The 25689-nt window shown below is 57.5% G+C and overlaps 1 long non-coding RNA gene across 1 annotated transcript; it reads right to left on the bottom strand.

The window, feature by feature from the left end:
* Positions 1-10130: 10130 nt before the first annotated feature.
* On the bottom strand, positions 10131-22981 carry LOC144942550 (uncharacterized). Its single transcript, XR_013639393.1, has 3 exons — positions 22954-22981; positions 13908-14011; positions 10131-10169 (listed from the first exon to the last, which is right to left on the bottom strand). It is a non-coding gene; the product is annotated as an uncharacterized LOC144942550 (long non-coding RNA).
* Between the last annotated feature and the right edge of the window lie 2708 nt (positions 22982-25689).

Below are 25689 nucleotides of genomic sequence, written 5' to 3'. Positions count from 1 at the left end.
ACACACTCACTCACTCACACACTCACTCACTCGCATGCTCACCCCTCACTCGCACACTCACCCCCTCACTCACACACTCACCCCCTCACTCACACACTCACCCCTCACTCACCCCCTCACTCACACACTCACCCCCTCAGTCACACAGTCACCCCCTCAGTCACCGTCTCACTCACACACTCACCCCTCACTCACACACTCACACACTCACCCCTCACTCACACACTCACCCCCTCACTCACCCCTCACTCACCTCTCACTGACCCCTCACTCACCCCTCACTCACCCTCTCACACCTCACCCCCTCACTCACACACTCACCCCCTCACTCACCCACTCACCTCCTCACTTACCCATCACTCACACACTCACCCACTCACCAACTCACCCCCTCACACACTCACCCACTCACCTCCTCACACATTCACCCACTCACCCACTCACCCCCTCACTCACACACTCACTCCTCACCCCCTCACTCACCCACTCACTCACACACTCACTCACACAACAACCGCCATTCGCCACTAAGTGGCAGTGACGTCACCACGACGCTTGTGCCAGGCCAAGTGCACCATGAGGCCACGTGAAGTGTCGAACGCCCGCTGGCAGGAGGTCACGGGGCAGACCCAGGTGCCACGGGTCGACTGACTAAGATGACCGAGATGACTGGCTGATGCACTCACACACTCACCCCCTCACTCACCCCCTCACTCACACACTCACCCCTCACTCACACACTCACCACTTACTCACCCACACACTCACACACTCACCCCTCACTCACACACTCACTCACTCACTCAACCCTCAACCCCTCCCTCACACACTCACCCCTCACTCACCCCTGACCCCCTCACTCACACCCTCACCTCCTCACTCACCCCTCACTCACACACTCACCCCTCACTCACACACTCACCCCTCACTCACACACTCACTCACACACTCACCCCTCACACACTCACCCCCTCACTCACACACTCACCCCTCACCCCCTCCCTCACACACTCACCCCCTCACTCACCCCCTCACTCACCCCTCACTCACACACTTACCCCTCACTCAAACACTCACCCCTCACCCCCTCCCTCATACACTCACCCCTCACTCACACACTCACCGCCTCACCCACACACTCATCCCCTCACTCACACACTCACCCCTCACTCACCCCTCACTCACCACTCACTCACTCACTCACCCCTCACTCACCCACTCACCCCTCACCCCCTCACTCACACACTCACCCCTCACTCACCCACTCACCCCCTCACTCACCCCTCACTCACACACTTACCCCTCACTCACACACTCACCCCTCACCCCCTCCCTCATACACTCACCCCTCACTCACACACTCACCCCCTCACCCACACACTCATCCCCTCACTCACACACTCACCCCTCACTCACCCCTCATTCACCACTCACTCACTCACCCCCTCACTCACCCCCTCACAGACCCCCTCACTCACCCACTCACCCCTCCCTCACCCACTCACCCCTCCCTCACACACTCACCCCTCACTCGCACACTCACCTCCTCATCACACACTCACCCCTCACTCACACACTCACTCACTCACACACTCACTCACTCGCATGCTCACCCCTCACTCGCACACTCACCCCCTCACTCACACACTCACCCCCTCACTCACACACTCACCCCTCACTCACCCCCTCACTCACACACTCACCCCCTCAGTCACACAGTCACCCCCTCAGTCACCGTCTCACTCACACACTCACCCCTCACTCACACACTCACACACTCACCCCTCACTCACACACTAACTCACCCACTCACCCCCTCACTCACCCACTCACCCCCTCACTCACACACTCACCCCTCACTCACACACTCACCCTCACTCACCCCCTCACCCCTCACTCACATCTCCCTCACCCACTCACCCCCTCACTCACCCACTCACCTCTCACTCACACACTCACTCACACATTCACCCCTCACTCACACACTCACCCCTCACTCACACACTCACCCCTCACTCACACACTCACTCACACACTAACCCCTCACACACTCACCCCCTCATTCACACACTGACCCCTCACCCCCTCCCTCACACACTCACCCCCTCACTCACCCCCTCACTCACCCCTCACTCACACACTTACCCCTCACTCAAACACTCACCCCTCACCCCCTCCCTCATACACTCACCCCTCACTCACACACTCACCGCCTCACCCACACACTCATCCCCTCACTCACACACTCACCCCTCACTCACCCCTCACTCACCACTCACTCACTCACTCACCCCTCACTCACCCCTCACCCCCTCACTCACACACTCACCCCTCACTCACCCACTCACCCCCTCACTCACCCCTCACTCACACACTTACCCCTCACTCACACACTCACCCCTCACCCCCTCCCTCATACACTCACCCCTCACTCACACACTCACCCCCTCACCCACACACTCATCCCCTCACTCACACACTCACCCCTCACTCACCCCTCATTCACCACTCACTCACTCACCCCCTCACTCACCCCCTCACAGACCCCCTCACTCACCCACTCACCCCTCCCTCACCCACTCACCCCTCCCTCACACACTCACCCCTCACTCGCACACTCACCTCCTCATCACACACTCACCCCTTACTCACACACTCACTCACTCACATACTCACTCACTCGCATGTTCACCCCTCACTCGCACACTCACCCCCTCACTCACACACTCACCCCCTCGCTCACACACTCACCCCTCACTCACCCCCTCACTCACACACTCACCCCCTCAGTCACACAGTCACCCCCTCAGTCACCCTCTCACTCACACACTCACCCCTCACTCACACACTCACACACTCACCCCTCACTCACACACTCACTCACCCACTCACCCCCTCACTCACCCACTCACCCCCTCACTCACACACTCACCCCTCACTCACACACTCACCCTCACTCACCCCCTCACCCCTCACTCACATCTCCCTCACCCACTCACCCCCTCACTCACCCACTCACCTCTCACTCACACACTCACTCACACATTCACCCCTCACTCACACACTCACCCCTCACTCACACACTCACCCCTCACTCACACACTCACTCACCCACTCACCTCCTCACTCACCCACTCACCCCCTCACTCATTCACTTACCCCTCACTCACACACTCACCCACACACTCACCCCTCACTCACCCACTCACCCCTCACACACTCACCCCCTCACTCACACACTCACCCCTTCACTCACCCCCTCACTCACACACCCACTCACCCCCTCACACACTCACTCACCCACACACCCCTCACTCACCCCTCACTCACCCACTCACCCCCTCACTCACTCACTCACTCACCCACTCACCCCTCACTCACTCACTCACACACACACTCACCCCTCACTCACTCACTCACTCACCCACTCACCCCTCACTCACTCACTCACACACACACTCCCCCCTCACTCACACACACACTCACCCCTCACTCACACACTCACCCCATCACTCACCCCCTCACTCACCTCGTGGCGTCGCGAGCTGCACTCTCCACGCAAAAGGAAGAGAGACTCAACGGGAGATGCAGCGAGAGAGAGAGGGAGGCAATTACACGTGGAGGGAGGGGGAGAGAAGGGGGACAGAGGGGGACACGGGGGTGGGCGAGGGGGACACGGGGGGGCGAGGGGGAGAGAGAAGGGGGACACGGGGGGTGGGCGAGGGGGGGACAAGGGGAACAGAGGGGGACACGGGGGGGCGAGGGGGAGAGAGAAGGGGGACACGGGGGGTGGGCAAGGGGGGGAGAAGGGGAACACAGGGGGACACTGGGGGTGGGCGAGGGGGATGGGGGGAGAAGGGGGACACGGGGGGGGGGGAGGGGGGGAGAAGGGGAACACGGGGGCGAGGGGGAGAGAAGGGGAACACAGGGGGACACGGGGGGGCGAGGGGGGAGAAGGGGAACAGAGGGGGACACGGGGGGTGGGCGAGGGGGAGAGAGAAGGGGGACACGGGGGAGGGGGGAGAAGGGGGACACGGGGGGAGGGGAGGCGAGGGGGGGGAGAAGGGGGCCACGGTGGGGGGGCCAGGGGGGGAGAAGGGGGACACGGGGGGGGGGGGGGGGAGTGTGCGAGGGGGAACACAGAGGGAAGGGAGAAGAGAACAGAGGGGGAGGGGGGGAGCGGGGGAACACAGGGGGTATGAGGGGAGGAGGGGGTCTCTGGGGGGGGATGGAGTCGCCGCTATTTGTAGAGGCCGCTATATTTGTATGAGGGGGGGGGGGGCGGGGGGCAGGGTGGTGTGTGTGTCGGTGTGTGTTGGGGGTGTTGTTGTTTGTGGGGTGTTTGTGTGTTGTGTGTAGTGGATATGGCGCGCGGGTGGATATAATTGAGTGGCCTTTCTAATTTGGTGTCTGTGTGTGTGGGTGGGTGTTGTGCGTTGGGTTGTCCTTGCGTGCTGCATGTATGTGGTGTGTGTGTGTTTATAGTGTATGAGGTGTGTGTTTATGGTGTGTAGTGTGTTGTAATGGGAGGGGGGCGGTGTTGGTTGTGTGGGGGGTGTGTAAGTGTGTAGTGCGGGGTGAGTGGTGGGGTTTTGTTTGGAGTGTTGAGTAGACACGAGGCGTTAGATGTTTTGAATGTTTGGCGCGTGTTAATGAGTATGTGACTATGTTAGTGTGTTCATCCGTATGTGAGTGTGTTAGTGCGTTCATGGGCGTGTCAGTGTGTTAATTAGCGTGTCAGTGTGTTAATGCAGATGTTAGTGCGTTAATGGGCGTGTTAGTGTGTTAATTAGCGTGTCAGTGTGTTAATGCAGATGTTAGTGCGTTAATGGGCGTGTTAGTGTGTTAATTAGCGTGTCAGTGTGTTAATGCAGATGTTAGTGCGTTAATAGGCGTGTTAGTGTGTTAATTAGCGTGTCAGTGTGTTAATGCAGATGTTAGTGCGTTAATAGGCGTGTTAGTGTGTTAATTAGCGTGTCAGTGTGTTAATGCAGATGTTAGTGTGTTAATGGGCGTGTTAGTGTGTTAATTAGCGTGTCAGTGTGTTAATGCAGATGTTAGTGTGTTAATGGGCGTGTTAGTGTGTTACGTGTTAGTGTGTTCATGGGTTTGTGTGTTCGTAGTGTGTGAAAGTCTGTGTTGTGAGCGAGTCGGTTCGCGCGCTGTGCTACGAACCCGGCCACTCAGGTTGGATTCCCGCTCACGGCCAACACCGGTGATTCATTATCATCCGAACGGGTTCTGGGCCTCCCCTAGGTCGACTAAGCCTCAAATCAGTATCTTGTGTGGTGTGTAAACTTATTCGCGCATGGTGCTGGCTACTGGGGTAAACAAAGGTGATCGGGCGTGGTGCTGACTCATCGTACAGGTGCTGCTCACTAACAGCACTTGCCCCAACAGTCTGTTAAGGCTACACGGGAGATCTTTGTCTTTGTGAGTGGGAGAGAGGTCGTCGTGGCCGCCAGGGGGCGATGTCGCACCGCGATGAGTGGCGTTGGCGTGGTTGTGATGTGGTGGTGGAGGTGTGGTGGTGGTGTGGTGGTGGTGTGGTGGGGGTACGGTGGGGGTATGGTGGTGTGGTGGGGGAGTGGGGGTGTGGTGGAGGTGTGGTGGAGGTGTGGTGGAGGCGTGGTGAAGGTGTAGTGGGGGTGGAGGGGTGATGGAGGTGTGGTGGAGTGTGGTGGAGGTGTGGTGGAGTGTGGTGGAGGTGTGGTGGAGTGTGGTGGAGGTGTGGTGGGGGTGTGGTGGTGTAGTGGCGTGGTGAAGGTGTGGTGGCGTGGTGGGGGTGTGGTGGAGGTGTAGGGGTGTGGTGGTGTGGTGGAGGTGTGGTGGGGGTGTGCTGGGGGTGTGGTGGGGGTGTGGTGGTGGTGGTGTGGTGGTGTGGTGGGGGTGTGGTGGAGGTGTGGTGGGGGAGAGGTGGAGTATGGTGGAGGTGTGGTGGGGGTGTGGTGGTGTAGTGGCGTGGTGAAGGTGTGGTGGCGTGGTGGGGGTGTGGTGGAGGTGTAGGGGTGTGGTGGTGTGGTGGAGGTGTGGTGGGGGTGTGGTGGTGGTGTGGTGGTGGTGTGGTGGTGTGGTGGGGGTGTGGTGGAGGTGTGGTGGGGGAGAGGTGGAGTGTGGTGGAGGTGTGGTGGGGGTGTGGTGGAGGTGTGGTGGGGTGGTGGGGGTGTGGTGGTGTTGTGGGGGTGTGGTGGAAGTGTGGTGGGGGAGAGGTGGAGTGTGGTGGAGGTGTGGTGGTGTGGTGGGGGTGTGGTGGAGGTGTGGTGGGGGAGAGGTGGAGTGTGGTGGAGGTGTGGTGGCATGGTGGGGGTGTGGTGGAGGTGTAGGGGTGTGGTGGTGTGGTGGAGGTGTGGTGGGGGTGTGGTGGTGGTGTGCTGGGGGTGTGGTGGTGGTGGTGTGGTGGTGGTGTGGTGGTGTGGTGGGGGTGTGGTGGGGGTGTGGTGGAGGTGTGGTGGGGGAGAGGTGGAGGGTGGTGGAGGTGTGGTGGGGGTGTGGTGGGGGAGAGGTGGAGTGTGGTGGATTGTGTGGTGAAGGTGTGATGGTGTGGTGGTGTGGTGGTGTGGTGGGGGTGTGGTGGTGTGGTGGCGTGGTGAGGGTGAGGTGGGGGTGTGGTTGATTGTGCGGTGAAGGTGTGATGGTGTGTTTGTGTGGTGGGGTGGTGGGGGTGTGGTGGGGGTGGGGTGGAGGTGTGGAGGGTGTGTGGTGGGGGTGTGCTGGGGGTGTGGTGGATTGTGTGGTGATGGTGGGGGTGTGGTGGGGGTGTGGTGGGGGTGTGCTGGGGGCGTGGTGGGGGTGTGGTGGGGTGTGGTGAAGGTGTGATGGAGTGGTGGGGGTCTGGTGGGGGTGTGGTGGGGGTGAAGGTGTGATGGTGTGGTGGGGGTGTGCTGGTGGTGTGATGGGGGTGTGGTGTTTTGTTGGGGTGAGCTTCTTTCGCACCGTACGTAGTCCACCGTGCTAATCGGAGGCGCGTTATAAGGACAATAAACTAAACACAATCACCGCTAACGAGGAGAGGGCTGCTGTGTCGGGGTCTAATCGGCTCCAGCGGATGGGGCAAGTTCTGTTAGCGAGCACCTATTAGCACGATTGGCTACGTACGGTGCAAAAGAAGTTCAATATAGATATGAAGGCCGGCACGGCACACGATGGGATAGGTGGTCAGCACCACGCCCGACCGCCTTTGTCTCCCCAGTGGGGACGTTTCACACACCACACAAGGTACTCATTTGAGGCCGAGTCTACCTAAGGGAGGCCCAGGACCTGTTCATGTGAACGCCACTTGGTTTTGGCGGCCGTGAGTGCCAATCGAACTTGGGTCGCCGGGTTCGTAACGCGTCGCACTCACCACCACACTACCACCCCCCCATGACACCACCACCACAACCACTAACATCACCACACAACCACGAACACCACCACCACACCATTATTAACACGATCGCTACAAACACCGCATCAACACCACCTCGCAACAACCACCACCAACCACCACCGCCATCCCCACACCCACCGTGTACTGTTGATGGTGTAACCACACGGAATGCGACCATCACAAAAATATACAAATTTATTTCGGTTTCTCATTCAAAACATCGGGCATGGCAAGACGGCGGGCGGCGGCGCGCCTGCGCGAGCGCGTGTGTGGAAAAGGGCCATTGCCCGAAACGTCGCCTCTTGCAGTTTTCCGAAGCTACAAGAAACCACGCGGGCGTTAGCCCCTCCCCCCTCGTCACACCCCTCCCCCCTCGTCACACCCCTCCCCCCTCGTCACACCCCTCCCCCCTCGTCACACCCCTCCCCCCTCGTCACACCCCTCCCCCCTCGTCACACCCCTCAGCTCCGCCGCACGCGCGCGAAATTTCAAACCGAGCGACTCCACGAGACCCAGAGCTCCGCCCACTCCACAATAGCCCCGCCTAACCAGCACCAGCCCCCCCCCATAGCGATATGCCCATTGCATACTGACCCCAACATAGCCCCCCCTACTTTATCCGAGCCCCCACCACAACCCACGACCACCCACAAAGCCCCGGCCCAATACCGACACTGAAGTGATGGTGGCCGTCACCACGGCGCCTGTGCCAGGCCAGGTGCACTTGGCCTGGCACAGAGGAAACCACGTGAAGTGTCAAAGGCTCGCTGACAGGAGGTCTCGGGACAGACCCAGCAGGTTGCCATGGGTTGGCTGACCGAGATGACCGGTAGATGCACCACCAACTGCACCACCTGACCCCACACTAATGACAACCCCACCCCCCTCCCCTCCCCTTATATACTTGTAGCCCCGCCCACTGTCAGCTTGGCCACGCCCCTGCCATCAAGCTGGCCCCGCCTCCTGACCTTCGGCCCCGCCCCCCTGCGCGAGCGCGTCGCTCAGCGCCGCGATGTAGAGCAGCGCCACCTGCAGCGTCTCGTGCTTGGATAACTTCCGGCCGCACGAGCCCCCACCCCCTGATGGGGGGGAGGGGTGCGACGAAGCCCCGCCCCCACTGGCTCCGCCCCCACCCGCGCGGGGGACCACCCCCCTCAGCAGCTCGAACGCCTCGTTGAGACCGCGCATGCGTCGTCGCTCGCGCGCGTTGGCCGCCGCGCGCCGCTCGGGGCGCCCCGCCCCTCCGCCCCCGCGGGGGCTGTGAGCCCCGCCCCTCGGAAGCCCGCTCGCCCGAGGTCCTGAAGCTCCTCCACCTCCAGTCTCTCCTCCTCCACGGTGGGGCCCATTGTCTCCACCTTCACGGTGGGGCTCAGTGTCTCCTCCTCCACGGTGGTGCCTCTTGTCTGCACCTCCACGGTGGGGCTCAGTGTCTCCTCCGTGGTGGAGTCCAGTGTCTCCAACTCTACCACAGAGCCCAGTGGCCTCTCCATCACAGAACCCAATGTCTCCTCCTCCAAGGAGGAATCTCGTGTCCTCTCCTCCACAGTGGGGCCCATGGTTTCCGCCTCCATGGTGGAGACCATGGCCTTCTCCGTGGTGGGGCCCAATGTCTCCTCCTCCACCACAAAGCCCATTGTCTCCTCCTCCACCACAAAGCCCAATGGCTCCTCCACCGTCGGGCCCATTGTCTCCTCCTCTCTGGCGCTGCAAGGGAGGAGATCCACCTCTTCTCTTTCCCCTGGCGTCCTCTGATTCCTGAACACGCGGAGAGGTTATCAGAGATCATAATTAGGGAACGAATGGGGAGCCAGCCAATTGGTGATCGGCTATTCAGTGGTGAAATGATGATTCGTGGTGAGCTAATGAGCGCTCAGATGATAAGTATCTAGTTAATTAGTGCGCAGCTAATTGACGATCAAGATGATGTGTGTTGATATCAACAGTCATCTTCCCCGGTGCGTGGTTTCACGCGCCTCGCCAAACAATGCTTTACATTTGCAAACCGCATTTCATCCCTAGATCCCAATGCGTGATATGAGGTTTGTGGTGAGGGGGTCAGACGAGAGGCGCGGGTTTAGATGAGAGTTGTTGTGAAGGCTGAGGTGCCAGTTTAGTCGAGGTGAGGGGTGAGGCGAGACGCGTGGGTTGAGGTGAGATGAGAGGTGATCACCACCTCGACCCTTTTCGAGGCCCCCAGAGCCCTGAGATGCCCTCGCCTACCTCGTCCCCGTGTCCCGCGCTCCCCGGAGACTCCTCCTGGCTGGGTGAATCCCAGCTCCCTCCTGTCTCCCACGTCTCCTCCTCTCCTCCTCGGGACCACGCTTCCTCCTCTCCTCCTCGGCACCAGCTGTCAACTCCTGGCTTGATCCAGGTCTCGTCGAGACCCTGCAGCCAGAGGATTGGCCTTGCTAGCTCCATGGGCGATGATAAGATGGTGGTGATACTGGGAGGGGATGATGATGATGATAGTGGTGATGATGATATTGATGGGGAGTATGTGGTGATGGTAACTATGGTCCTGACGGTGTGGACGGTACTAAAACTACCGATAGTATTGATGGTGATGATTGTAGCGATGCTGCTGCTGATTTTCCTCGCTGATGTTGATGCTGCTGATGATGTTGCTGATGTTAATGTTGCTGATGATGTTGCTGATGATGCGCGTGCACGAAGGCGCGTGCATTGAGCAGCACGTGCCGCGCGCGCGCGTTTTAAGCGCGCGACCTCCGCAGGGGGGGGGGCGGGGGGAGGAGGGGGTTTGGGGAGGGATGGAGGGGGGCGGAGGGAGTGGGGGGACCCCCTGCAGAGAAGGAGTGTGTGACACCTGTAAGATGGGTGCTTCAGCATTAGGGTGTGACCGCGTGTGTGTTTGTTATTATAATGCATGTGTGTGCGTGAGTATGTGTGCGGGGTGAGCGGTGGCGCAGTGGTTAGCGCTGCGCTAAGAACCCTGCAGAGGTCCGAGTTTGATTCCTACTCACGGCCAACAGTGAGAAATCATTGAACTGGGATTCCTCCCAGGACCAGTGCGGTGTGTAACCGATATCACCACTGGGGAGACAAAGACGACCAGGCATTGCTTTGGGCACACCATTTCCTCTTTTTAGGGGCGCCATGTCGACCCGTCGTATGAACCTTTTGCAGGCTACACGGGGGAGCTTTGTCTTTGTCTGTCTTGCACACAGGTGTGGAGCGAGAGGCGCGTGGCGGGCGCGTGCCAGGCCCCGCCCTGCCCGCGCGGCGCGCGCCACGCGCGTGCGTGCGTGTGTGTGTCTGTGTGCGTGTGTGTGTCTGTGTGTGTCTGTGTGTGTGTCTGTGTGTATGTCTCTGTGTATGTCTGTGTATGTGGTAGTGTAGCGGTTAGCGCGCTGCGCTATGAACCTGGCGACCCGGGTTCGATTCCCGCTCACGGCTAACACCAGTGACGATTATCTGAACCGGTCCTGGGCCTCCCCTAGGTCGACTCAGCCTTAAATGAGTACCTGGTGCGGTGTGTAAATATCGCCACTGGGGAGACAAAGGCGGTCGGGCGTGGTGCTGGCCACCCACCCCCTCGTGTACCGTTCCGGCCTTCATAGATGCTCGCTAACAGCACTTGCCCCTACAGTCTGTTAAGGCTATACGGGGGATCTTTATCTTTATCTTTGTTTGTCTGTGTCTGTGTGAGGAGCGGCAGTGTAGCGGTTAGCGCTACGCCACGCTACGAATCCGACGACCCGAGATCGATTCCCGCTCACGGTCAACAGCAGTGACGATTGTCTGAACCGGTCCTGGGCATCCCCTAGGTCTACTCAGCCTCAAATGAATACCTGGTGCGACGTGTAAAAACTTCGCCCACTAGGGAGACAAAAGTGGCAGGGCGTGATGCTGGCCACCCAACTTCTCGTGTGCCGTGCCGGCCTTCATAAGGGCTCGCTAACAGCACTTGGCCCAACAGTCTGTTAAAGGATATATCGGGGCATATTTGTTGATGTTTGTGTATAAGTGTGTATTCATCCCAGTATTATGTGGGTTAACCGACATGGATGACTGTCAGATACACATACAAATAACTTATTTCGCACCGTACGGAGCCAACCCTGCTCATCAGAGGTGCGGGAGGGAGAGTGCAGTCAGCACCACGCCCAGCCGCATTGGTTTTCACATCGCAGCAGGTAGTCATTTAAGGCTGAGTCGACCTGACGGAGAACCAGGAGCCTTCCAACACTGAATGCGAGTGCTTATATGCGCTACGATCCCGACGATTTTCTGAACCAGTCATGGGCCTCGCCTAGGTCACCTCAGCCTCAAATGTGTGAACATCGCCACTAGGGAAACAAAGGCGGCCGGGTGTGGTGTTGGCCACACAACCCCTCGTGTGCCGTGCCGGCCTTCATTGGCGCTCGTCAACAGCACTTCGCCCAAAAGTCTCTTGATGCTATACGGGTGATATTTGTATTTGTGTGTATCACGAACGCGGCGACCGCTCACGACCAATAACAAAAGTGGTACTGGAACCTCCTAATTTTATTCGGCGTGTGGAGTATCATGTATGTAGGCATGTTGCACTTATTTCGCGCCGCGCTAATCGGAGGTGCAGGGGAAGGACAACAAACTGAACACAAAAAGTAGTTCTACGAAAATTAGTTTGAAAATCAGGATGATTTAAAAGTGCAAAACTCCAGTGGCTTAAAAATATCGAAAGGAAGGGCGTTCCAGAAGCGCACCTACTTGCGACGATGCAGCAGTGACCACTTTGTTCGATGGCTAGCCGAAAAAAAAAAACCATTAGACAAAGGCGGCCGGGCATACGTGGGTGCTGCTACTCGCTAACAGCAAAAGCACTTGCCGCGACAGGCCGCGTGGGCTACACGGGGGACCTTTGTGTGCGTGCGCGCGCGCGCGCGTGCCTGTGCGTGTGCGCGCGCGCGGCGTGTTTACAGCGAGAACCGCGCAGAGTTCAGGGGTCAGGCTCCTGCTGACAGAGGCGTCCCGTGGGTGTTTGGGTTTGGGCTGGGCTCACGGCACCTCCGTGGCCATTATACCCCCCCCCCCAACACCGCTGACTATTACCGTGACCACTACCGTTGACTATGGCTGTTACGCGTCAACCCGTAAACCGAAATGATTAGTAACGAATAGAATTGTAAGTAAATGAATGTGCTTGATTGGAACGCGCGAACGGACAGACGGCACGGCGGCGTAAGTCACCGCGTGGCACGCGTATTTTCCCTCGTTTCTCAGTCGCAAGGTTGAGGGCGCAGCCCTGCAATGTCTCGCACGTGCCACTGCTGGCGGAAAGGGCCTCCACTAGACGCCGTTACAGGGCGATGGTATTCGGGCTATTCGTCCACGGTGGCCAGTACGTCGTGAAAGAGGAAGGCGGAGAGTCGCCCACACTTTACCCCACCACCACCACCGCCACCACCACCACCACCGCCACCACCACCACTACACACGACGCATCCTTCTGATCCTAGACTTCACTGTGGTGGGGGTTAGGGTGGAGAGGGAGGACTTGACCCCCCCCTCCATCCCCATCGCTTCAGCTACCGCGCCGGGAGATGGAGCTGAATCGGCGGCCTTTAGATCGCAAGTTCAGCGCTCATCACCACCAGTGGCAGCTGCCTCGGAACGATGAGAACCGAAATTAGAACCGACACAACAACAACAACAACAGCGCAGTGTCGAGTGCGTGTACAATTCCCCGCGTGGGTCCACTGCTGGATTAGGGCCCCGACTGTGGAGAGCGTGAGGCTTTTTCGCAACCTCACCACAACCTCACCACACACCACAAACATAGACACCTTCACCACCCTCACCACCATACACTCACCACCATACACTCACCCATACTTCACCCATCCAATACACATATCACTCATACTTCATCCCCACCGCGCCCACACTGCCTACACCACTAAGATTCCCCGTATAGCCTTCACAGACTGTTGGTGCAAGTGCTGTTCGCGAGCAGCACCGATGAAGGCCCGCACGGCACACGATGGGATGGGTGGCTGAGTCGACCTAGGGGAGGCCCAGGACCGGTTCAGATAATCGTCACAGGTGTTGGCCGTGAGCGATAATCGAACGCGGGTCGCCGGGTTCGTAGCGCAGCGCGCCAACCACTACACTACCGCTGCCAACACCACCTAAAAGACAAACATTTCCCGTATAGCCTTAGCGGACTGTTGGGGCAAGTGCAGTTAGCGAGCACCTACGAAGGCCGGCACGGCACAGGAGGAAGCGGATAGCGAACACCACGCCAGGCCGCCTTTGTTATCCCAATTTGCGATTTTTACACACCGCTGAGTCTACCTAGGGGAGGCCCAGGACCGGTTCAGATAATCGTCACAGGTGTTGGCCGTGAGCGGGAATCGAACTGGGGTCGTAGGTTAGCGCGCTAACCGCTGCCCTATACCGCTATTCACACCACCACCACCATCAACCACACTCACTCCCACCTTACCGTCGCCACGCTCTGCACCCACCCCTTGTCACACACCCCAATCCGCTCACGCACAACAACGCGCTCGCCCTCTCCCACACGCACCCTCACCACGAGGAGACATCTGCGCAGCGGGAGAGGCCACTCGTTGCATCCTCGCTACGATCCCGACAGTCTCGGCAGTTGCGACAGTCCATGCAGTCCGCGGGCCGCACCTGCGTATGAATAATGGAGTTCAGTTTTGCGAGTTTCTGTGCGCGGTGAAGGGGCCATTCATTATTCATGGAGACCGACTCAATTATGAATGAGTTGGTGGTGGGGAAACAAAGGCGGTCGGGAGCAGTCCCCTGGGGCTAAAACCTCTAAACCATCCCCACCCCCTCACTGCACCCCCCCTCCCAGATACAGGCAAGTCAGCATCATACCACACCATAACAAAGCATCACATCACGGATCACCCAAGCGCATAATACCACACCATAATACATCACCGCACAGCATCGTACCATCACACATCATCATAATCATACCACACCATCACGCACAACAGCGCACGCCCTCTCTCGCGCGCACCCTCACCACACATTCAGTTTTTCAGTTTCATTTATTATTTGGTATGGCCCTGTGAGCCATTCGGCTCTTGAATCGGGTGCAACCGCAACAAACGAAAAACAAAAACACGAACAAGAAAACATTTTAAAGTGACTACGCGCAAAAACAGAAAAATCCAGGAGAAAAAAACTGCAAAAAATCTTCCAGAAAAAAGGTACCGTACACCAACGCTGCGTACGGAAAAATCCCAGTGGGATGCAAATCGCAGCGGCAAAGCCACTCGTTGTATCATTGCTGCGATCCCGGCAGCCGAGGCATAGCCATCGCATCATTACACGGCACCCCATAGCACGGCCAATTACCACGAGACGTCTCATCGCAGAGACGGGGGGAGAGGAGCGGAGTGGCGAGGAGGGGAGGGAGAAGGAGGGGGAGGAGGCTAATGGACGGGTTCACCACGGACACTCCCCGGGGGGAGGGGGGGGGGTGTCTGGGTGAACGAGGAGGATTGAGGATGAGGTGGATGATGATGAGGGGTGAGGGGTACCTCCCCCCCACCACCACCACTACTCCTCCCCGTGCCCCCCCCCCCCCGGGGGGCTCTTCGCATAACTGCGCCCCGCCTCTGCCGCCTCTGCTCATGGCGACTCCGCTGCTGCTGCTGTTCTCGCTCCCGGCCCAATAATTAGCGCGCCCCCCTCCGCTATTAGTGCGGCCCCCGCCCTCGCGAATGGGGTGGTGGGGGGGGAGTTTAGTGGGGAGGGGGGGGTAAGGCTCTTTGGCACACACACACACGCAGGTACACACACGCAGACACACACACACGCAGGTACACACACGCAGGTACACACACGCAGGCACACACACGCACGCAGGTACACACACATGCACGCAGACACACACTCACAGGTACAGACACACGCAGGAACACACACACGCAGGCACACACGCACGCAGGTACACACACGTAGGTACACACACGCAGGCACACACATGCACGCAGACACACACTCGCAGGTACAGACACACGCAGGGACACACACACGCAGACACACACACACGCAGGTACACACACGCAGGTACACACACGCAGGCACACACACGCACGCAGGTACACACACATGCACGCAGACACACACTCGCAGGTACAGACACACGCAGGGACACACACACGCAGGTACACCCACGCAGGTACACCCACGCAGTCACACACACGCAGGCACACACACACACGCACGCAGGTACACACACATGCACACAGACACACACTCGCAGGTACAAACACACGCAGGAACACACACACGGAGGCACACACACTTGCACGCAGGTACACACGCAAGCAGGTACACACACGCACGCAGGTACACACGCAGGTACACACACACGTGTATAAAGACAAAAATCCCTCGTATAGCCTGTTAGCGAGCACTTATGAAGGCCAGCACGGCACACAAAGGGGTGGGTGGCGAGCACGACGCCCGGCCGTCTTTGTCTCCCGAGTGGCGATGTTTACATGCCGCACCAACTACTTATTTGAGGCTGAGTCGACCTAGAGAAGGCCCAGGATCGGTTCAGATAATCATCACTGGTGTTGGCCGTTAGCGGGAATTCAACCCGGGTCGCCGGGTACACACACAGACACACACACAGGTACATGGGCACACGCGCGAGTACGAACGCACGTGCACGCAAAAAGGGTACACGCAGGTATACATGTGTAGTGACTGTGATTGTCACTGTGTGGTGCCGGGCTTACGAAGGCACGGTGGATAATGTGCTGACATTATGTGTAGCCCGCTTATGGGGCGTAGTACCAGCCCTAGCGGGGCTTGGGTGAGTGCTGGTCAGCGTGGAGGCACCGCGAGCAGTGTGCGGTGCGGGCTCCCGGTGAGGGAGCGAGAGGGAGCGTCAGCCAGCCTGGGTTACGTTGGGGCATGATACGCTGGTTGATCTGCTGACACATGACCGGATGATAATGGAGGGGGGAGCACCAGTGGACGGGGGCCGCTGGATGGTCATGTGGTCTTAAAGAGCTATCAGGAGTCTTCGAGAAAGAGCTCGAGAGATCTGGAAGGTGGGCGGGGTGAGGGGCGGAGCCAGCCATAGCTCAGAGGGATATAACGGGGGCCCCGTGAGGAGCTTGGGGTTCTTCGTGTGCTGGTGTGAAGAAGATCCACGTCGGGGAGAAGAAGCCTCTAGCCACGTGGTCCGGGACCCAGCTTGTGGTCCGGGCTGGGATAGCGAATTGTGTCTAGTTCTGCCGTAGCGTGCTTAGATGGGCATTCGAGACCCGAGTGTAGATTGTGTGATGTTGTGTTAAAGTAGCATAATAAATAGTGTTGCTCCCAAGATAACGTCTGTGACTCAGTTGGACTCACTACAACCGGTGTCAGAAGTGGCCAACTTGCTAGACTGTAGCTAGTGGTAGACGAGTCATGTCTACGCGTCGCAGAGTTCGTGTACGTGTGTCGGACAATGAAGACGACGAGGAGTTGATTCCGCCCACAGCCACCGAGGAAGGAGCGAAGACGCTGCCCGTGGAGCAGGGTGCAGTCGGGGTGCGGAGCACCTCGCCTTCATTGGAGGAGCTCGTCAGGATTGCGCGCAGCCATCTCACTGACCTCCTCCAAGCGGCGTCCTCCATCCTCGTCGAGATGCGGTCCCTACCCTCGACGGCAAAGGAGATGGTGACTTGGCCGCCATTTCACAAAAGGCGGGAACGCCATCGCCGCTACTCGCACTCGTGGGCGCCATTTTGCCGCCGGCGGGGAGCACTGAGCCCGCCAAGCTTGAAGCCGGGACGTCCTCGTCGATCGACGTCCAGTCGCTCCGCCGTCGGCTACCCTTCATTAAGTAATTTGTTGCTGCCAGCGGCGATTGGGTGGCATTTAAGCGGCGATTTCTCACAAATGCCGACTTGGCGGGATGGTCGGAGGTGGACGCGCTGCAGGCACTGCCCGCCGCCCTCGACGATGATGTTTTGGTGGCGTTCCTCGCCATCCCGCTGTCCGAGAGGTCCACCCTCATGCAGGCGTTTGATCAGATGGCCGCTGTTTTCGAGCCTCCGCTGAACACCCGTCAGAAGTTCGCTGTGAAGTGGAAAGGGGAGGGTGAGTCGGCTCTCGCCTAGAGAAGTGCACTCTTGGCACTGGCGAAGGCCGCGTTCCCGAAAATGGATCACGATGGCCTTGACGCCTTGGTCCTCGAGAAGATGTTGGGATTCGCCAAGGATCTCCATACTGTGCTTCCCGCCAAGGACGGGGAAGTGTCTTCGCTCAAGATCGCCAGGTACATTCAGGCGCAGCAGAACCTGCAACGTGACAGGGTGTTGGTGGCGTGCTCCGCGTCTTTCGCGGAACCCAAGGCCCACGCAGACGAGGAGCCTGGTTCCGCGTGCTCGCTGCATCAACCAGATTAGTGGTCGGAGCTGGCTCATCGCGTGGTCGCAGCGACCGCGGGGTCGTCGGCCCTGAAGATTTGTATCGACCAGGGCTGTTTGGAATTGTCATCGGGACGGTGTATGGTATTTCTTCTGTCCTCGACCCGGATGTATTCTGCTCACGCTACGGTGCAAGCACTTGCATGCCGAACGGTGCAGATTCCGCCCGGCGCGCAAATGTTGGTGCCCCTTCGATTGCGTAAACTGCTCAATGCGCACACTGTGGGGGACGGTATTGTGTTGGGTCCCTCCAATAAGCTTAGTCGGGGGATGTTGCTCGTAGCAGCTCAGATGCTGGTTTCCCAGGACCAGGCACCATTTATTCAATTCCTTAATGCCGGGTCAGACACAACGGTTATTCAGAAAGGTTCTTTGATCGCTCATGCGTCTCCGGTGTGTCTAGAGGCGGATGTCGTGGGGAATGTCGGGGTCGGTGTTTGGTCTCGCGGACCTCCGCTTGCGGATGAGGCATGGATGGACAAGCTGTGCTCGGAATGTGGTGATTTATCCGCGGGTCAAATGGGGAAGCTGAGAGCGCTCCTGCGGGAGTTTTCAGACATTTTTTGCAAAAGTAAATTTGATATAGGTCGCACGTTTCTGTTGAGCCACCATATTGACAAGGGAAATGCCGCCCCCATTCGGCAGAATCATTACCTCCTGAGTCTGGCCAAAAAGGAACACGTTCGTGCGTTGGTAGATTAAATGTTGGCCGCAGATATCAATTTGCCCTTCTTTTTGATGTATGGGAGAGAGTATGCTCCTCCCATCGATGTCTGATTACAGGCCGCGCCCGCCCCGAAGGTGTCCAAAATTTCTGACTCGATTTGGATCACGATCGGAAAATTTTACGAGGCGCGGGAAGCCGCCAGTATTAACTCTCAGGCTAGGCAGCTGGCCAACGAGCGGCTCAAAGGTGCCCGTGTTTCCCTGTGCGATTGGTCGCTGGGGGACAAGTGGTCTAAAAGAGCTCTCGGGAGCCTTCGAGAAAGAGCTCGAGAGATCTGGAAGGTGGGCGGGGCGAAGGGTGGAGCCAGCCCCAGCCCAGGGGGATATAACGGGGCCCCGTAAGGAGCTCAGGGTTCTTCGTGTGCTGGTGTGAAGAAGATCCACGTCGGGGAGAAGAAGCCTCTAGCCACGTGGTCCAGGACCCAGCTTGTGGTCCGGACCGGGATAGCAAACCGTGTCTAGTTCTGCCATAGCGTGGTTATATGGGCATTCGAGACCCGAGTGTAGATTGTGTAATGTTGTGTTAAAGTTGCGTAATAAATAGTGTTGCTCCCAAGATAACGTCTGTGACTCAGTTGGACTCACTGCAACTGGTGCAGAAGTGACCAACTTGCTAGACTGTAGCTAGCGTTAGACGAGTCATGTCTACGCGCCGCAGAGTTCGTGTACGTGTGTCGGACAACGAAGACGACGAGTAGTTGATTCCGCCCACAGCCACCGAGGAAGGAGCGAAGACGCTGCCCGTGGAGCAGGGTGACTCAGTTGGACTCACTACACGTGGACAGACAGGTTTATATACAAAGATCCCCGTATAGCCTGAAAAGACTGTTGCGGCAAGTGCTGCTAGCGAGTACCTATGAAGGCCGGAACGTCGCGGCCTATCAGGGAGTGGCGTAATCCAGCAACTACGCCCCGGCCACCTTTGTCTCCTCAGTGCTGATGTTTTATACACACCACACCAGGTACTCATTTGAGGCCGAATCGACCGAGGGGAAACTTAAAACCGTTTTAGATATTCGCTCCCACTGTTATTGGTCCCGCAAGCGGGAATCGAACTCGGGTCGACGGGTTAGTAGCGTAGTGCGGCACGAACTGCTGCGCCACGGCTCCCCCCCACACACACACGTACAGACAAAGACACACACACACGCGTACAGACAAAGACACACACACACACACGCGTGCGTCTGTGCGTGAGCCTACCACACATTCCGGGTCTCTCTCTCTCCGACAATGAGCAAATCAAGAGCCACACAGAGAGGAAGGGAACGTTAGCGAGTGACATGAATAGTGCGAGGGGAGACAAAGGCTGGCTCATGAACACACTCACACTCTCACAACACTCACACACTCACCACTGTCACACGCACACGTACACCTAACACACACACTCGCAAAATGTTTTATTTAGTTTGGCCTTAACAGACTTTTAGCGATGTCTACACACCGCACCAGGTACTCATTTGAGGCTGAGTCGACCTAGGGGAGGCCCAGGACCGGTTCAGATAATCGTCACCGGTGTTGGCCGTGAGCGGGAATCGAACTCGGGTAGCCGGGTTCATAGCGCAGCGTAGCGCTAACCGCTACACTACCGCTCCCCACACACAATCTCACACACACTCACACATAAACAGCACTCTAACACACACAGACACGCACACAGACACACTCACACACAGACAAAACAAAAGGGCCGTCTATAAATGACGTCACGCACCTGGGGGGGGGGTCCGACATTTGTGACGCCGTGTGACGAGGGGGGGGGGGTTAAAAATCGTCCAAAATCGCGTGACGTCATTTATGGACGGCCCCAAAGACAAAAATCCCCCCATATAGCCTGAACAGACTGTTGGACAAGTGCTGTTAGCAAGCGCCGTTGAAGGCTGGCAAGGCACACGAGGAGATTGCTGGCGAGTAGCACAGCCGGCCGCCTTTGTCTCACCAGTGGCTCATTTGAGGCTGAGTCCACCTAGGGGAGGCCCAGGATCGATTCAGAATAATCGTCACCGGTGTTGACCGTAAACAGGAATCGAACTCGAGTCGCCAGGTTCGTAGCACAGCGCGCTGACAAACACATTCACACATAGACAGTACTCGCACATACACTCTCACACAAACGTGACACACACAGCATCCATACACAGTGAGTAAGATAGTGTGTGTGAGTGCGTGGTGTGTATGAGCGTGCGCCGCGGTAGAGAGATGTTAACAACCTCGCCTGGTATATAGGAGTTCGTGGGTTCGATTCCGACCATAACGCCCGTATATTTGGAGTGTGCATGTTCTCACCGGATCCTCCGGGTTTTAGATTGTTTGGCTGTTAGACACTTCCACGTGTTAAGCCACTTCATTGAGCTATCATTTCTGAAAAAGAGCTCAGTGGGCCTTACCTGGTTAAAAAAAAGGTTCATAGTGTGTATGTGAGTGATGTCGTGATAAGGTTTTAGATGCTGTGAGTGGTGGTGGCTTATGCCCCCACCGAGGATGAAGATCAGTGGAGGGATGCAGGCAAGGCTGATGAGTCGGATGCCTTCTATGACCTCCTGTCCCAGGTGCCGGCTAAAGTGGCCCCTCAGGATAAAGTCATCTTGTTGGGTGACTTTAATGCCCGAGTAGGTCATGACGCAGGCACTTGGGCCGGAATGATTGGAAGGCGTTGGCCAGATCAGCTTAATAACAATGGAAGGAGGCTGCTGGACTTCTGTGCAGCCCATGGGTTGTAATCACCAACACGCTGTTCTGGCATCGGCACATCCGCATAACATCTTGGGTGCACGCCGGGTCCAAGCAAGAACATATTTTGGACTACAAAGTGACACCAGAACTCATCTGCCCACTGACCATCGGCTAGTCATCTGTAAGATGTGCCTGCATTCCATTGTGGTGGTGGGCGTCCACCTCGGACCCCATTCAAACCAGAAATAGTCTGGTCTCGGCTCGCTGATGAAGGTTGCAAGCGAGAATTTGATCATCGCTTGCAGCTGGTGTTGGCATCACCCCCCCCCCCCCTCCTCATGAAGCCAAGGGGCAATGGGTAAAGTTCAGGACTGTGGCTCATGCAGCTGCTATGGCTGCATTGGGTACGCGTTCCAGACCTCCCCAGAGAACCTGGCTGACAAGAAGTGTTCCGGCTAGCTGAGACAAAACGACAGGCCCACTACCACTGTCTGCACCATCCCACAATGGAGAATGAAGAGGCTTGCCACAGCCTTCGCTCAGAGGTTTGGAAAGCTGTGCAGCGCTGAAAGGATGAGTGGTGGGATGAAAACTGCCTCAGTTTAGATAACATCATTGGGGCAATATGAGGCTGACCCTGCTAGGTATGAAGTAGCCACCCCATGTGAGTGGCTGGCTGAGGTGCCATCTCATGAGAAAGAACAAAGAGGAATCCGGTACCTGAGACCAGGCACAGCGCCGGGTCGAGATAACATCCCGAGCGAACGTCTAGGGTTGCGTTTGTGTGCAGGCTGCCATATGTGACATCAACACAGCCGTCTGGTCCACCAAGCCGGGTTGCGCAGAATTGGAAGGATGCCCTGGTGGTCCCCTTTATGAGAGAGATAAGAAAAGGGACCGAACTCTTTGCAACAACTACCTGGGAATCACTCTCCTGGAACGGATTATTCAACATCGCATTGCCAGGTATGCTGAGTATACGCTCGTTAAGCCCCAAAATTAACCGGTGACGAACTCCCCCGAGGTCGACTCCCTGGTGTGATGTGTAAACATCGCCACTGGTAAGACAAAGGCGGCCGGCCGTGGTGCGTACCAGCCACCCCCTCTTGTGCCGTGCCGGCCTTCAAAGGTGCTTGCTAACAGCACTTACTCCAACAGTCTGTTCGGGCTACACGAGGGGTCTTTGTCCTTGTTTTTGTCTGTTTTTCTGTGCGTGTCTCTGTGTGTGAGGGAGACGGTTAGTACTGGGCCTCCCCTAGATCGACTTAGCCTCAAACGAGTACCTGGTGCGCTGTGTAAACGTCGCCACTGGGGAGACAAAGGCAGTCGGGCGTGGTGATGGCCACCCACCCCCTCGTGGGCCGTGCCGGCATCTTCATAGGTGATCTCTAAAGCACTTGCCACACACAGCCTGTCAGAGGCTACACGGGGGATCTTTGTCTTTGTCTTGTAAGAGAGACGCGGATCAGTGGGGTGTGACTGCTGCCTCCGCTGTCTCCCCTCGCGTGCAATCCCCGGGATTAGGGAGCGAGGGGAGTGAGAGGGGAGAGGGAGGGGAGAGGGTAGTGAGAGAGATGAGAGAGATAGGAGAGAGAGGGGAGAGCGACGGGAGAGATTGGAGAGAGAGAGAGAGAGACGCGATCGAGGCGAGCGAGAGGGGAGAGAATCTGCACGTGCGCACATATTTGTCACGTGCGCCCAGGTGTGTACTCACGTGAGCGCACGCGCGCTCATGCGTGTCTCCTGTATGTGCATGTCACGTACATGGTCAATCAGTCACAAGGAACTCGCTGATCTTGACAAATCGATCCCTTAGCCACGTCGCGCCAGGAGGACACGAGCGCCCCCTGCTGGCACCTGGGCTCGATTCCCGACTCGGGCACATTTCTGTGTGGAGTTTGTGCCCCCCACCCCCCCCCCCCTGTTTTGCAGAGTGAGCGTGTGAGTGGACAAAGTCCTATAATCGGTGAGCACCTCCGGCAGGTGAGGCTGCGTTGGCTGGAACACGTAGCCCGCATGTCCAGCCACTCCATGCCCAAGCAGCTTTTGTTCGGCCAGATAAAGGGGGCTAAACGGGCACGTCACGGGCCGGAGTAGAGGTGGAATGATGGGGTGCAGGAGGATGTGCAGCTGAGTGGACTTGCCAATGACCGGTACCAGCGGTGTCAAGATCGGCCTCTGTGGAGGAGAGTCGGGAAGGCCGCTACTGGGCAGTTGGGAGGCAGTCGCCCTCCAAACAACAGCGGAGGGCGGAGGAGCAACGCTCACAACAACGAATAGGGAGCACAGTTCGTGCATCTGCCACTTATCTCAGTCAACCCATGGCATATTTATCTATCCCGTGACCTGTCAGCGAGCCTTCGACAATTCACATGGCCTCAAAGTGCACTTAGCCTGACACAGTGCGCTGTGGTGACATCACCGCTACTTCGTGGCAAGCAGCACCAGTGGAATTGCTATCGGCCAAATCACATCCCCACATGGTGACCTAAAATTCCCTGCAAATCTCTCAACTGGGATTCCACATCAGAAGCAGCAGCAGCAACATTGCCACTGATACTGTGATAAACCCGACAGGACCCTCCTGATCACGAGTCCCGAGACTCAAGTGAGGCTTTACTGGGTGAACGAGCAGAATGAAAATCATAAAATTTATAATCCGTGCAGGGTTGGTCACGGAGGAGGCAGGAACACTCGGGAGTGTTTGTGCACAGAGGTAACCCACTTGGATACATATTGTACTGAGTGCGCTTCTTAACACCATCATCATCACTCTCGTTAAACAGTTAAAAAGATCATCCTTTCGCCCACAGAGAGTTGATGGGCCAGGGAATGGAGGAGAGATTTAACCCCATCTTATCAAAGCCGCATGTATGTTATATTTGTAGCGTGTGTCCACATGTCACCCCCCCTCTACACCCGATCTACCCCTAGAATGTTGGTTACTATTTCACCCCCCCCCCCCCAGAAAGAACAAAGCCATACCCTCCCTCTAGGTGGGGGGGGGCACCGACAATGTTGTTCTCCCCATTCCGAGACTTACTGCAAGTGCTGGACAGCTCCCTTCGTCTTCCCCCTCGTGCGGTTTGTACGTCTCCCACCCCTCTCCCCAGAAATCCCCGGCGCGTCGTACCGGATTTGTGTGCGTATACCTCAATACAAAACATACTAAAAATAAAAAAAACTGTTGCAAAGATCAAAAGCCCCAAAATGCACAACGTAACACATATACATGCGTATGTGTTCGACGACACAAAGCTGATCAGCGAACCCACCGCCACCACCGCACTACCGGCTGCCACTACATACAGCTCATCAGCGATCCCGCCACCACCACACTGCCGGCTACCACTACAGACATCTCATCAGCGAGCTCATAGCCACCACCGCACTGTCGGCTTCAACTACACACAGCTCATTAGCGAGCCCACCGCCACCACCACACTACCGGCTACCACCACACACAGCTCATCAGCGAGCTCATAACCACCACCGCACTGTCGGCTTCAACTACACACAGCTCATCAGCGAGCCCACCGCCACCACCGCACTGCTGGCTTCCGCTACACACAGCTCATCAGCGAGCCCACCGCCACCACCACACTGCTGGCTTCCACTACACACAACTCATCAGCGAGCCCATCGCCACCACCGAACTGCCAGCTTCCAATACATGCATCTCATCAGCGAGCCCTCCACCACCACCACCACACTACCGGCTTTCACGACACACGGCTCATCAGCGAGGACACCATGTGCACGAGTGGAGAAGACTCGGAGATTCCTCCTGTGGGCTCTTCCGGCTACGAACACCACGGCCTTAGAACCTCGCACTGCTACACACACAGGTGAAGGCGTGGATGGGTAAGTAGGTGACTTGGTGAGTGGGGGAGTTGGTGGGCGTGTGAGTAGGTTGGTAAGTGGATGAGTGGGCGAGTTAGTGAATGGATTGATGAGTTAGTGGGAGAGTGAAGGAGTGGGTGGTTGAGTGGAGTAAGTGGGTGGGTGAGTGGAGGAGTGGGTGGGTGAGTGGAGTGGGTGGTTGAGTGGAGGCAGTGGGTGGTTGAGTGGTGGAAGTGGGTGGGTGAGTGGAGAAGTGGGTGGGTGAGTGGAGGAGTGGGTGGGTGAGTGGAGGAGTGGGTGGGTGAGTGGAGTAGTGGGTGGGTTAGTGGAGGCAGTGGGTGGTTGAGTAGAGTAGTGGGTAGGTTAGTGGAGGAGTGGGTGGGTGAGTGGAGGAGTGGGTGGGTGAGTGGAGGAGTGGGTGGGTGAGTGGAGGAGTGGGTGGGTGAGTGGAGTAGTGGGTGGGTTAGTGGATTAGTAGGTGGTTGAGTGGAGGAGTGGGTGGGTGAGTGGAGGAGTGGGTGGTTGAGTGGAGTAGTGGGTGGGTGAGTGGAGGAGTGGGTGGGTGAGTGGAGGAGTGGGTGGTTGAGTGGAGTAGTGGGTGGGTGAGTGGAGGAGTGGGTGGTTGAGTGGAGTAGTGGGTGGGTGAGTGGAGGAGTG

The sequence above is a fragment of the Lampetra fluviatilis genome, chromosome 27, assembly GCF_964198595.1.
Source record: "Lampetra fluviatilis chromosome 27, kcLamFluv1.1, whole genome shotgun sequence".
Classification (NCBI taxonomy): Eukaryota; Metazoa; Chordata; class Hyperoartia; order Petromyzontiformes; family Petromyzontidae; genus Lampetra; species Lampetra fluviatilis.
Note: the sequence above shows the minus strand (reverse complement) of the source record. Positions and strands in the feature narration are given on the sequence as shown.